Genomic DNA, 13,884 nt, shown 5'->3' on the forward strand with positions numbered 1-13,884 from the left:
CAAAAAGGGAAGGAATCTCAGTATATGAAGCATGTTCATTATGCTCGCAGAGTGAAAAATCCTCATGAAAGAGATTACTCTGAAATTGAATTGGTGTGATGACTAGTATGGTGTATGCTTACAGACAATTTAGACACTACTTGCTGCAAAAATCATTCACCTTTCTCACCAGGTATTTATTCCTTCCTCAATTGTTCAATAATTCAAATATATAAAAAACAGTGATGAAATGGGTTATTGAACTTCAAGAGTTTCAGTTCACCTTTTTGGTGGAAGAGAGTACTCGGGCTACCCTGGCAGATTTACTCACTTATAAAGACACTCCTATTTTGGTTAAGAAAGAGGTGGTGTAAAAGAAGAAAGTCGAGACTCTTGTCGTTTTTGATGCTTCCTTATAATATTTTGATGGCTCTTATTGAAGAAGTCATGATGTTGCTTCGGGAGGCATTGTCATTTATGATGCACAAGGAAAACTTGTAAGGGAGCAAGGGCTAAAACTTGATGCAAAAAGTAACAATGAAGAGGAGTACATGGCTCTTGAAGGTGGTTTGCACATTTGTTTACAATTGGGAATTAGACACTTGCAAATCAAAGGAGACGCCTTGTTGGTCGTGAAGCAAGTATTGGGAGTATGGAAGAATAAGAATCATAAACTGAAGAATTTATGCTTCAAGGTGAAATTGTTGCTCGAAGAATATGAAGCATGGAGTTTGCAACATATTGGAAGGTCTCAAAATGAAGAAGCTCATGATGCTGCCCAAGAAATGATCACTTGTGTGTTTGTGATGAAGGAAAATGCCCCTTTATATCATGGGAGGGAAGAGTTATCAAAGCAGATGGATTTTCTGTTGACAGGTGTCCTACTTGAAGGTTTACCGTCCTCCAAAAAGTATGTGTTTATAAGAAAATCCAGGAAATACAAAATGCTTGATAATGTGCTTTACATGAAAGGAATTGTTTTGCATCGTGTGCCCTAGAAAGAGAAAATCTACAAGATCTTGGAACAAAATCATGAGGGATCTTGTGGAGGCCATTTTGCCATGAAGATCATGTTGCATAGAATTTTGCAACAAGGCTATGTATGGCCAAGCATTCAGTGGGTTGTTAGCCATTGGTGCAAGTCGTGTTTGCCCTTGCCAAAAGATGGGAAAGAGAATTTTGAAGCTCAAATTGCAAAAGACAATTCTAGCTTTTGATGTGTTTGAAAAATGGGTCTTGATTCTATTGGACCCTTACCTATGACAAGCAAAAGGAATGCTTACATTTTGACAGCAATGGATTATTTGTCACAATGGTCAGAAGCCAAGGCTGTCATATAGATTATCACTAAAGAAATGGGGAAGTTTATTTATAAGCATATATGCTGCAAATTTGGTGTGCCCCTAGAGATACTTTCTGATAGAAAACTAGGATTTAGAGGGGAGTTGTTTCATTTCTTATGCGAGAAGCTCAATATACAACGCAGGTACAACTCTCCTTATTATCCACAATGCAATGGTCTCAATGAGAGGTTCAATGGAGAGTTGGTGAAGATCTTAACAAAGATGACCCACACACATGGGAAGAATTGGCATTCAGAGTTTCCTTGTGCTTTATGGGTGTGATGTTCTATCAAAACGAGCACAGGATTTTCTCCTTACCACTTGGTTTATGGCAAGGAAGCTATATCGCCAAATTGAAGTGGAGATTCTTGCACTTAAGTTATTGTCATTGGGAAATGAAGAGCAAATAAATACTTGGCAGAAAAGCTGTTGGATCTACAATGCTTGCAAATGGATCTAATTTTAGCTTTTAGCTAAAAAAGGCTCAGCTAAAGGCTAATGAATGCGTACAGGATAAGGGAATTGAAAAGGGTTATCTAGTGTTACGATACAATAGTAAGTTGGACAATACCATTCAAAAAAAGTTTCAAATCAAATGGAAAGGTTCTTTTACTGTTGTAAAGAAGTTTGATTATGGCACATATCAATTGGCATATTTGAGTGGTGCACAACATAAATTTCGTGTTAATGGTTACAGATTAAAGAAATACCAGGCGCGTTTGATGACAATAGTGACAAATGAGATGCTATCAATAGAGGAAGACAAGGTGGAAACATCTTAAAATGTAAATGATATTTCTGGGAATGAGTTGGATCAGTTGTTCACCTAGGAACCTCTCCTTGTCATGAATGAGCTTGCCCACTAGCCTCATGTATATATGTGTATATAGCCTTGCAAGTCTTGGAAGTGACCATGTAAAAATTCATGTACAAAGGTGTGATTTTTCCAAGCTTGAATGCTCATGTTTTGGGTTTTTTGAGTCCCAAAGACATGTTTTTCAATGAATATTTTCAGCCATGCTTTATAGCTCGTGAATCGGACTTGTACATCATGAGTTATGAGCATCCGAAGTGGGCGGTCTCAACTTAGAAAGTGATCGTGGGTGCATGCGACAAAGGTAACTGAGCCAACTTGATGATTGGAAATGCTAAGGTTTGAGAATTTTAACAGTAGCCAAGAACTTGGGCTCCAAGCCGTGTGTTACAGTGTGTCGTTCAGTGACCAGAGAAGCAAGTTATTCTTAGGAGAAGTTTGTCTGAGAAGCTCTCCTACTTTGGGGGAAATCTACAAATTTGTGGGCACAAGAGATTTGGGAGGATTGAAAAGGAGGTTTCGATCTGGCGGAGGGATTATCCCACATGGGAAGGGAAAAGTGGAAGGTGGGGGATATATAGCCTAAACGGGGAGCCCATTATGGGTGTATCACCTTGTGAGGAGCTCTCAAGGCTTGCTTATGGAGGGGCTAGTGGGCTCATGGGGAGTAAGATAGCACATTTTTGGGTTCCCACCAGCCTGGACAGGCACCTGGCTCCACTTTTTGGTCCCTGGCCACTTGCCCGCACCCCATTCCCTTGGTCAAAGGGTCACCGACACCTCATTTTTTACCCAAAAAAGGCAAAAAATGAGCCCATTAAAAGATGCCCACAAAGGAAGCCTTGTTGGTTGAGAAGAGAGAGAAGCTTTTTGGGGAATAAAAATTAAGGGAGCCCCCATTTTAATAGCTTCAACACCTGCACAACTTCTAGAGAGCTCATTTTTTAGCAAGAAAGAGTACACCCCCATGTTCGAGTGGCCATAACTCTTTCATCTCTCATTTGTTTTTTGCCTATGCATGTTGATCATGGAAAGTTTTCATTTGTCTTTTTTGAGCATATATCCCGGCTACCGCTCTTACTCTTGTGTGATCTAATTGCTCCAGTGTGTCTAGTCTCTTCGACAGCTCCTGTCCCGTCCATCCTAATTGTGTTGCAACCCGTAGTGTTTTAAATAAGAATTCCATGGGTAGAACTGCATTAATCCCAAACACAAGGTTAAAAGGAGTCATCCCAATGGAGGTTTTAACATCTACTCTGTAAGCCCATAATGCAATGTGTAGTTTTGGTCCCAATCATTTCTTGAATCACTGACTATTTTGGTGAGCACTGTGCACAAGATTTTGTTGGTGCTCTCGGCTTGTCCGTTAGCTTGTGGGTAATAGGGTGTTGAGTTTTGATGGATCACCATGAATTTTTGAGGTAAGCTTTCAATGACGTTGTTCAAGGAGTGTGTTCCCCTATCGCTCACTCTCAATGGGTAGACCATATCTGGTAAAGATATGTTCGAAAAGGAATTGAGATATGTGCATCATTTTTTCCTTTGCTTTGGCCCATTTGGTCATATAATCTATTGCTACTATGATGTATTGTGTGTGTGAACTATATGCAGACGATATTTTAGGGCCAATAAAGTTGAAGCCCCATGGAAAAAGCGTGCACACCCATGGCATTTCATGTCTTTTTAGGGTTGGTTTTAAGCGTTGACATTCATCACATCATTTGACATCGTCCTTTGCATCTCCAAACAGGGTTGGCCACCATATGCCTAAGTGACGTACTAGCTTTGCCATTTTATCAACAGAGAAATGTCCCCCTGGCTGGCCTGAGTGAGCTTGTTTTAGGATAATGTAATATTCACTTTCCATAGCACAATCGTAGTTGTTCGTCCTTTCCCCGCCTATACAGTTAATTTGCAATTAGCAGATAATGTTTTGCTTCTTCTTCTACAATTCTCATTCTAGACTTTCCCCATCCGTCTGGGAGGTCTTTTTTCTTAAGTACTCGGTTATGTGAGTACTCCATTGGGTACTTGTGCTACTCAAAATAGGGTGGCATGTTCCACTGGAGGTTGTTTTGTACAGATATCACATGATTTTACATAAGTATAGACGTTGTGTTCCATGTTTTGCCATTAGACTCCTAGTCTTTAGTTTTTGGTATGATTGTGTTTCCCCATTGTGAAACCCCGTATGTTGTATCTGAGACTGTTTGAGGTAGTATTCGTATTCTTTTGGTTGTACATGTACACATAATCTCAAAATCCCATCCTTGCCGTGCTTGTACAGTTGTCCTACTAAAAGCTGGAGATTTCTTGTTCGATGGATTATTGATGGGTGTCTTTCCACCTATAATGATCTGATCGTGATTATAACAATCCCATTGAGATCACTTTGTATGTCAAACATGAGGGTAATTTATTTCTCATCATTGTTTTGTATGTAGATAATTTAGTGATCACTAGCCCCAATTTTTCATCTCAAAAGTGGCATTCAATTCAACCTTGAATTCAGCAATGTGTGTCTCATTTTGGGACCTAGGCATACACTTTAAGCAATATGATGGAGGTCTTTTTTGTGTCAAGCCAAATACATTAAAACATTATTGTGTAAGTTTGGACTCAAGAATTGCAAACCTCTTGCTACTCCAATGGAAACGGGTTTAAAATTAAGACTTCATGATGCTGGAGATCTTGTTGTTGTCACTATTTATTAGGACTGATATTGGATGCCTCATTTATATATGCAATATAAGGCCGGATATTCCATTTGAAGTCTCACAGGTCATTAGATTTATGCACAGTCTATAAAAAGAATCTTTCACTACTTAAGTGGCACTTTACATATTGGGCAAAGGGGGTATGTTAGTTCAACTAGCTAAAACACTTGAGCTAGAAATAACGACCTTTAAAATAATCATAGTGTCTAGTTATATATTTCCACTAGAAATATATGTTAGAAAATTTGGTTTCTTTACCCACCACTACTACTCCACCCTATAACCTACATAAGACTTGTGGGGCCTCCGCCTTAGCTGCCCCTAGCAATACCCACTGTTGTGATCACTCGAAGGCTATGGACCATCTCAATAGAGATGCACACACACACACACACACACACACACACACACACACACACACACACACACACACAGAGAGAGAGAGAGAGAGAGAGAGAGAGAGAGAGAGAGAGAGAGAGAGAGAGAGAGAGAGAGAGATGCATAGAGATAGAAGGGTGTAAAGAAAGTGAGCATCTAACAATGATTCGTCCTTTCAGAATAAAAAGCAGCTACTACTACCTACTGTGTAGATACATTATTGTATAATTGGATATTTTATGTGAAATGTGAAGATAACACTAGAAGATTTTTTATAATATAAAAATGGGAATATTTTATTTCTATTATTTATGCTTCTTGAAATCATGTCCAAATGCACTAATAATTATGCCAATTATGATGATGCTAACATGTCCAAATAAACTAATTATAATAATTATGATGTTGTAAATATGTCCAAATGATGTTTGTCAACAATATGAAATTCTAAAAAAAAAATCATAGCTATGTCATATGTCCAATCAAAGCTAGCATGAGCAAGTGGAGACACATAATTATAAGGCCAAATATAAGTAGTAGTATCATTACCAAACATAAATATGTAGATATTAAAAATCAATATATCCAAATATAACAATAATCATTTACTTGCTATTATATGAAATAAAAAGAGCAATTCCAAATGCACCTACAATGTACAATAACAAAACACAACCATGCATTTAATCAAAGAGAATATGTCCATATTTGATGCAAACCATAATGTCAAATAGAAAATCATGTCAAATCTAACCATAATGTCCAATACCAAATATTAGCAATACAAAAAATTAAGGTCTATAAAGCTTAGCTACTTGTAGTATCATTGCTAAGCAAAGCAAGATCATCAATAAAAACTGATCGTGATCTTTGCTTTTCCACCAATGGCTGATCAAAATTGTCATCTCTATGGCACATGAATCTTGCCATATCTGCAGCATAACATGGCAAAGACCTATTTCTAAAGCTATATCTCAATAATGTAAAAAATTATTAAGGAGACTACAATATTTTTTTTAGTGAGCACTTGAAAGTCAAAGTCCCCATATCATCATCCTCTACTGGTACATATGAGGAGGAGGCTTCCACATCCACAAAGTAAGAAGCTATCAAAGGTCGAAGATGATTATTAATAATGGAATGATCATTCTCCATTCCAAGATGCCACCTTCCTGTATGTAGATATGCTCTCAAAACTGGTCCCGTTCCTGATCCAAGCTCCAAGACAGTGCTATTTGAGGTAGTTAGAAACTCCACAAACATGAGCATGAAAACAAGACTTTTCTCAATTCCTCCTTGCCAACTTCCAATATTGCCTGCTTGTTTGGAGCGTTGAGATGATGGAAGAAAAATGTTTTGGGTCTTTTTAAAAGCAGCACATGAAATGTATTCTCCTAAAAAAAAAAAAAGATAAATATCATTTAATATTAAAACATTAAATCTCAATGCAACATTTACAAAAATCTCTATTTAATGTGAAGAGGATAATATGCAATTTTTGTTGGAACTCACCTTCAGCACAAAATCACTCTTTCCAGTGTAAGCATATGGCTCTATAGTCTCAGCCAACCATCAAAGATGAATCTCTATCAGCACTTTTGAGGCCATACGCTCAACAATGCGGAGAGATGATGTGGAGCACATAACAAGTGTCCATCAACCATCATCCATACAAGCTGCCACAATGCCCAATGAGTAGAGTACATGATCATCAAAGATATAATTCCAATAAGGCATAGCTTCATACCCTACAATCAGGTATACAAGAAAGATATCAAGAATACACACTAATATTAATCAACTTTGTGATTTAGTACTCCCTAACTAGCAAAACATTACCTGGAATCATAGATCCAGTTTGTAGGTCAACAACACATAAATCAAGACTCCAAGCGCAAGTCTTCTTGTGTCGTTTCCTTCTCTCACCACCAACCTTTAGAAAAAATGACCGTATCTTTTCAAAGTCCCCACCAAGCTTTCCCGCAAGTATGTGCTTACCCAAGATTATGTAGTCAGATTCTAGAACTGCCACACTCTCCTTAGATGCACGATGAGAGAGTTGAGAGAATGATTGAATTGGCAAGTATATCATGTCAGTGGTGAAGATCTTCTTTCTCTTCTCAACATGTGTAATATCGACATCAACACATTGTTTCCCTACATTTATTTACAAAACAATGAACAACAAAAAATATGCATGCAATGTGAGACTCTATACCTTGTGTGTCTGCACAACAGTAACCTTTGGTCATCCTGTCTTTTCCAGTTGAAGTTTCTCGGCTTCTAAAATACTTCTTTGAAGTTTCTCAGCTTCTAAAATACTTCTTTATTACTCTTGCACCTGTCTCAATGTATCTTCATTCATATTTCCAATTGACCCTGAGTGTGATCTACACTCTCCTTCTTGATGCCTCGCATATGCTTCACTTTCCTCCTCAATACAACATCCTTTCTTCATATCAACCTACCATGGACAATGCTTTCTTTCCCAATCACTAAGAAGAAATGCACCTAAGGATTTCCTATCCTCTTTGAAAATAGTATAAGTATACATGCAAAATGATGGAAGCGCCAACATTGGCCATGCTTTACAAATATGAGGGAGAGTGTATATCTTCTTGCTACTCAACAAGGATAAGAGAAACCTTCACAATAGATTGTTACAATCAAAATTAAGCAAGATATAACAAATTATCACCTATCGTTAAGAAAGAGATCGATTTTAGATACTTGTAAACCACTCTTCGAGTAGCATTTGGTAAATCAACTTGCTTTATTGTAGGACTTTCCACCGTCATTTCCTTTGAGAGAGGCTCAAAAAGGGTATCTCTATATTGGAATAAAATATCATTGTAAGTACTCGTTCAATGTCGGATACTCTGGCAAAGTCAAGAGCTCTCCTCCAATATTTTTCTCCACCACTTTGTGAGAGCATTCAAGAGGCTTTTGTCAGAAGTTGCTCCATCCATACCTCTTTTGCACACCATCTTATGAACTCATGGTCACCTCCAAGAATACCATAAGATCTATTTAAATTATCATCGACACCGACCAAAAGCAAGCATACAAATCTTCTTCTCTTGAGAGCATGCTACAATTGAAACTTGATATAATTTATCCAATGTGATATTTTTGGAGGCTTCAAACATTTCCAATCCCCAAAGCACATCAAGCCAAGGCTTTCCCAAGTGTGGATTGATGATACACAACATCTGCAAGTAAGTGGTCAACGTCAATTAATACAAGAGTAGTACAAATTTCATACACACAAGCACTGGGAGCACTACAAATGCCATACACACAAGCATTAGATAGCAATTCTTTCAAAAACTCACTCTATGACTTTTCTTATAACATGAGCTTATGCTCTCACTCTTCTTTGGGTAGACCACTTGGGATCTTTTTCGTGTCCTTTTCCACATTTCTTTTGTAGCTTGCCTAACAGGCAAAGAGAAAATACATCGGAATAGGATAAATATATTGAAGTTACAAGAATATCAAATGAAGTAGCATACACACTCACAGAGAAAACCATTCCAGCGAGTAGGGATTGTGTAAGAGGATATCAAACTTTACGACCTCCTAAAGCCTCTGCTACACGTGCTTTTTCAATAGCCATTTTCTCTGCCGGTGTAAAATCCTCCATAAAATCATCCACATCACAAGAGCAAAGAGTGCTAGTGTATTGCAAATAGTCTCGCAATCTTCTGAGAACAATGGCATTCTCATTCATTCTGCCAAAAGAATTAACGATTGAAAAAGAGAACAATTGGTTTTGAAAGAAAACTTTATAAAGCAAAGTCCAACTCACAGATTGAATCTCTGAAGAGCTTCCAAGAGTTTGACTTCATGCTTTGTCTTGGGATCAATGAACTCAGCTCTGATTCTAACATTTCTTTCCTTATCTCTTGACCAAACCTCTTTAATAACTTCCATCCATGATGCAGTTCTATGGTTGCCTTCTCAAACATAAAACATCTTTCCGGACAAGCACGACCAGACTGGGTCTTCCACAATGTCTCTCCCAAACTCCTCATTGACAGCAACCCAATGCTTATCCCATGTGGACTTGATCTTGGCATCCTCTAGTTTAGTTGTGCCATCAGGAACATGTAGAGATAGAATAAACAAACCTTTGATGGGAACATATCCTTCGTGGATTAAAGCTCTTTTCAAATTTGAGAGGTCTAGTCTCAACTCTCAAACCCTAGTGTTAATTAAACAATGACACGAGGGTACTTCAGGGACTACCTTACCCCTATGTATTGTAATAGCCTTTAAAATGTTGGATCCCAATGGTTTGTCAATGATAGCTGGCACATGCTCATCCATTTTTTGCTCAATGTCATCGTCCACAGCCTAGAGCTCATTATCAGCATCCTGAACAATATTCTCCACTTCTTGGAATTGGGTCTCACCCTCAAGTTCCATAGGAGCCACCTCCTCAAGCTGAGGCTCTTTCTTTGAACTAATGCTTGTCGCACATTTTGAAGCCTTCTTAGACCTGGGTTGAGAACTCGAACTTGCAACCTGCTTTGCCTTTCTTTGGCCACCTGCATGGGTCATTCTACTGACCGACAAAAGGCAAATATTCAATGATCAAAGAAAAGTAATCAGAGAAACATAGATCCCAACTCTGACATTAAAATTACAGAGCACTTGCCATTAGATATATTTTGCAATAAACACATATATTGAAACCTGAGACAATTATAACTTGAAACAAGACAACATCCACAAATATCAGACAACACGGAAAACATAGATATAAATTGAAACCTAGACAATTATAATTTGAGACAAGCCAACATCCTCATATACCAGACAACATCCGCTTGTGCATAATAATTTCGCTGGCGAAATTATAGTGGTGAGCTTATGGAGGATATATCAGTTGGCCTAGGAATATACTCACCAATCTGGCTCAATGGTGAATACATATTAATATATTTACATTCGTGAATATAAGGTGATGCACATAATATAGACACATCAATACTGCTCATATCGATTTAGTAAATGGTGCATTGATCATTGTTGATGCATGGTTAATGCACAATTTTGTGCTGGCAAAATTATGCCAATTGTATACCCATCAAGCCGGATTTACACCAAGCTGGCTATCAACCTCACATTCTACGGTTCATCTTGCTATGGACTCACCTTCCTCCTATTATGCATACCTACACAAAAATACAGTAGGGCTCGCATTCATTTAATGTACATACAAAAATGGAAAGGATCATAGAAACCCGTCATAAGGATCATGAAAACGTCAGGAATCTTTGAAAAAAATGAAGTATCATTAAAAAACGCTGACATTCAATTTTGCTAGTGAAATTGTCCCTGATCTGTAAATTTGATAATACGCAATACTCCTCAATTAGCAAAATCTGCACATGCGTAGGGAATGCACGCTGAACAATACTCCTTAATTTTGTTGAGAGAATATAAAATTGCAATACATTTGAATTTCATTGGTGAAATTCTCTCAGACATGTTACATATTCATCTATTTCGCTGGCAAAATTCTCTTGCATTAACACAAGCCCTGGAACCCCTTCTAGGTCATATTCCCCTAGTTCGCTAGCGAAAGTCTCTTGGATTGATGCACAGACTGGAACCCTTCATTGAGGAGGATCTCTACCTCAACCGAAATCACAGAAATTCCACCCTATTTTCTGGTGAAATACTAGCAAATCAGCTCTAATAGTCCGCGTTGAACATGCACTACCATGCCCTGCAAGTTATCTGAAGCCTGCATTAATAGCCCAATCCGCAATCATACCAATAGCCTTGTGTTTAATCACAGAAAGACCATCCTATTTTGCTGGCAAAAGACTCCCAAGTAAGCTTTAAAATTTTGTGTTGATAATGCACTACCTGCATGCCCTGCAAGTTATCATACCAGCAGTCCTACATTAATATCTGCCTTGAGTTAATACCTCTGTAAAATCCCTTGCATGCCATGCGATTAATCATGACTTGCGTTAATACCGGCCATGCATTTACTCCCTTGCATGCCATAATATCGGTCCGCTTAATTTCGCTGGCAAAATACGACTTTCAATCTTAGTCTTGCACAGACTGGAGTAGATGGAATGATCTTACTTTATCAATTTCGCTGGCAAAATGGCAGGGCAATGATGAAGAGCACACCAAGGCATGGATGAAGAGCACACGATGGAGCCTCCCTGTTTTCTCAGATAAAGAATTGTTCCTCTTTAGTTCACAGATAAGAAATAAAGCTGGAAGATTCAATGAGCGCTACGCTTTGCACTGTATTACCATATTAAGATGCAGTTTATCCTTTGATTCATGCGCCCCAATCCAAAATATCATTATTCTTTTATAAACACGTGTATATTTGGAATAAGGTCTCCATTTCATAATTTAAAACATCAAGTACGATATTTTGTTTCATAATTTAAAAAATCAAGCTAGATATTTAATCATTTGTGCTTATTTAAAGCCATTCACTTCAATAATTTACTTGTTAACTTTACGTGTTCCTCTATTTAGAATTCAAACATGTTCTTGACACTTGGTTGGCTCCATTGCTAACATTGTAGAATGGTCGAGGATTGTCTAATGGCGACGATTGAAGATTCCAAGGGTTTAATACTAAATATTGAATGTACTAATGGTGTTGCTATTCTCTCTATCTCGTACCTATCTTCTTACTTCAATTTGTTGGAAAGCACAATAGAACTGCATCATCAGGTCAATGAGATGGATGGTACTGAGCTATAGTTTGGGGTTCAAAGCACTGTTGGTCTTAATGGGCTAGAATATCATCTAGATATTATGTTTAGAAAGAGATTCTTTGTCTCTGGATCTCAACCACAATCTACAGGTTCTCCTCACAGCATTGTTGACCTTATTACCAAGTTGCCTTCACATAATGTCCTCAACATTGCATTTAAGTCGGTATCTTCAGTTCAACAGGCTACTGAGCTACCACGAAGATATGATGGAAATATTTTGTTTGAGTTTCCACCTTCTATTGATGGACCAAAAAGTAAAGGTATGGAAACGAAGTTCAGTGGACATGTGTGGAGGGAATCTCCTACCACTATGCCATGGAAGCATAATTCAATGTTGTGTTTGAGTTACAAGTGACTTGACACGAGCCAACAAAGCTTAACCATGGAAAGTAGTATGTATCAAATAGGAATCTTTATGCCAAAGATTCCTTAGGCTTTACAAGTTGAGCCCAATGAGAAGGTGCCTCAAGCTTCACATGCGTAGTGGAGGTTACCAAGATGGAAGGGCCTTCAATATAGCTTAAATCTAGAACCAATGAGGAGGTTCCTTATACTCCTTATGTATAGTAGAGGTTACCAAGCTGGAAGGGCCATCAATATAGCTAAAATCTACAACCAATGAGAATGTTCCTTAGGCTTCACATGTGTAGTAGAGGATGTTCTACTCTCCCTTCTTCCCTATTTTCAATTGAGTCCAAACCACTCTTCTCGTTTTCTTTTTCACACACCCTCCCATCCCCAAAACAAGAAGGAAGAAAAATTTTAAAAACTAAAAGGAAAGATCATAGGCATTAGGTACCCCCAATTCATTTTACTGGAGATTTTTTAGAAGTGAATGACAAAAGGCTAGAAAATTTAGTAGAAAATCTGAGATCTCATATTGAAAATGAATGGACTTCCGGATGTGAAAATTTGAGTGTGAGGGAGGAGACAAAATGTGAAAAGACATTCAAGGATATGGAAGCCAAACAATGTAGAGGAGATGAATTGAAGAGTCTCACTTGCCTAAAACCGTGTGCATGATTATTCTTTCTTTCCCTCCCTCCCTCTCTCTCTCTCAAATAGTCACCTTCCTTGGTGATGGGTGTAATATCATTAGCCATTAATTGTGTACAAGCACCACATCAAGGGTTTCTGATGGCAAGATATCCTGTGTTTGAACTCTCTTGAAGAGTAAAGCTTGTAGCAATCGAGTGTGTTCTTGGATTGTGTGATTTGTGGTTGTTGTTGCAGGAGTAATGGAATCTGGGGTCACCATTGTTGCTGATGATTTACTCTTTGGCACCCATTTGTACTCAAATGAGGTTGACTTTAGTTTCGGTGGAGTTTTTGGTACCCATCGATATGTCATTTTTCTTGGCTCTACTTTGATTTGTTTGCTTCGGATAGTCACGGCATTATGATATTAGCTGCACATTCTTGCTTTGGTTACCATACCCACTTCTTCTTTTTGGTAACTGCGGTTTTTATTGATAATGTGGGTACGATATGTTCACCTTATGCTTGTTGGTGGTCTCTAACATCATTTTAGGCACCCAGATTTGCTGAGATCGGAAGATGAGCTGACTTTTGGGTATCCCTATGTAACATTTAATGGCCTAGTAACTTGTGTGTAGCGGAAAATAGCATGAACATAGTGAGCATTTCATTACAATAGATTCCTAATGAGATTAACAAGAGTGCTTGGGTGGAGAGAGCAACAAAACGCATAACACCTAGTTAGATAGCATGAACAATACTTCAAAAGAGAGAGAGAAATTAAGAAATTGACAACAATTGAGGACCAGATTTGCATGGAGCCAGTCCCCCCTCCAAAAGGCTTTGCATTATGGTTTCTCCCATCAAGAGAGACATTTTACAATACAATTCTTTGTGTTCCTTCAATA

The 13,884-nt window shown here is 38.1% G+C and overlaps 2 pseudogenes; both read right to left on the reverse strand.

The window, feature by feature from the left end:
• Positions 1 to 5,832: 5,832 nt before the first annotated feature.
• Positions 5,833 to 7,483, reverse strand: LOC147420344 (uncharacterized; annotated as a pseudogene).
• Positions 7,484 to 8,803: 1,320 nt separating this feature from the next.
• On the reverse strand, positions 8,804 to 9,797 carry LOC147420345 (uncharacterized; annotated as a pseudogene).
• Between the last annotated feature and the right edge of the window lie 4,087 nt (positions 9,798 to 13,884).

This window comes from Adiantum capillus-veneris, chromosome 28 (assembly GCF_014529385.1).
Source record: "Adiantum capillus-veneris isolate H3 chromosome 28, ASM1452938v2, whole genome shotgun sequence".
Lineage (NCBI taxonomy): Eukaryota > Viridiplantae > Streptophyta > Polypodiopsida > Polypodiales > Pteridaceae > Adiantum > Adiantum capillus-veneris.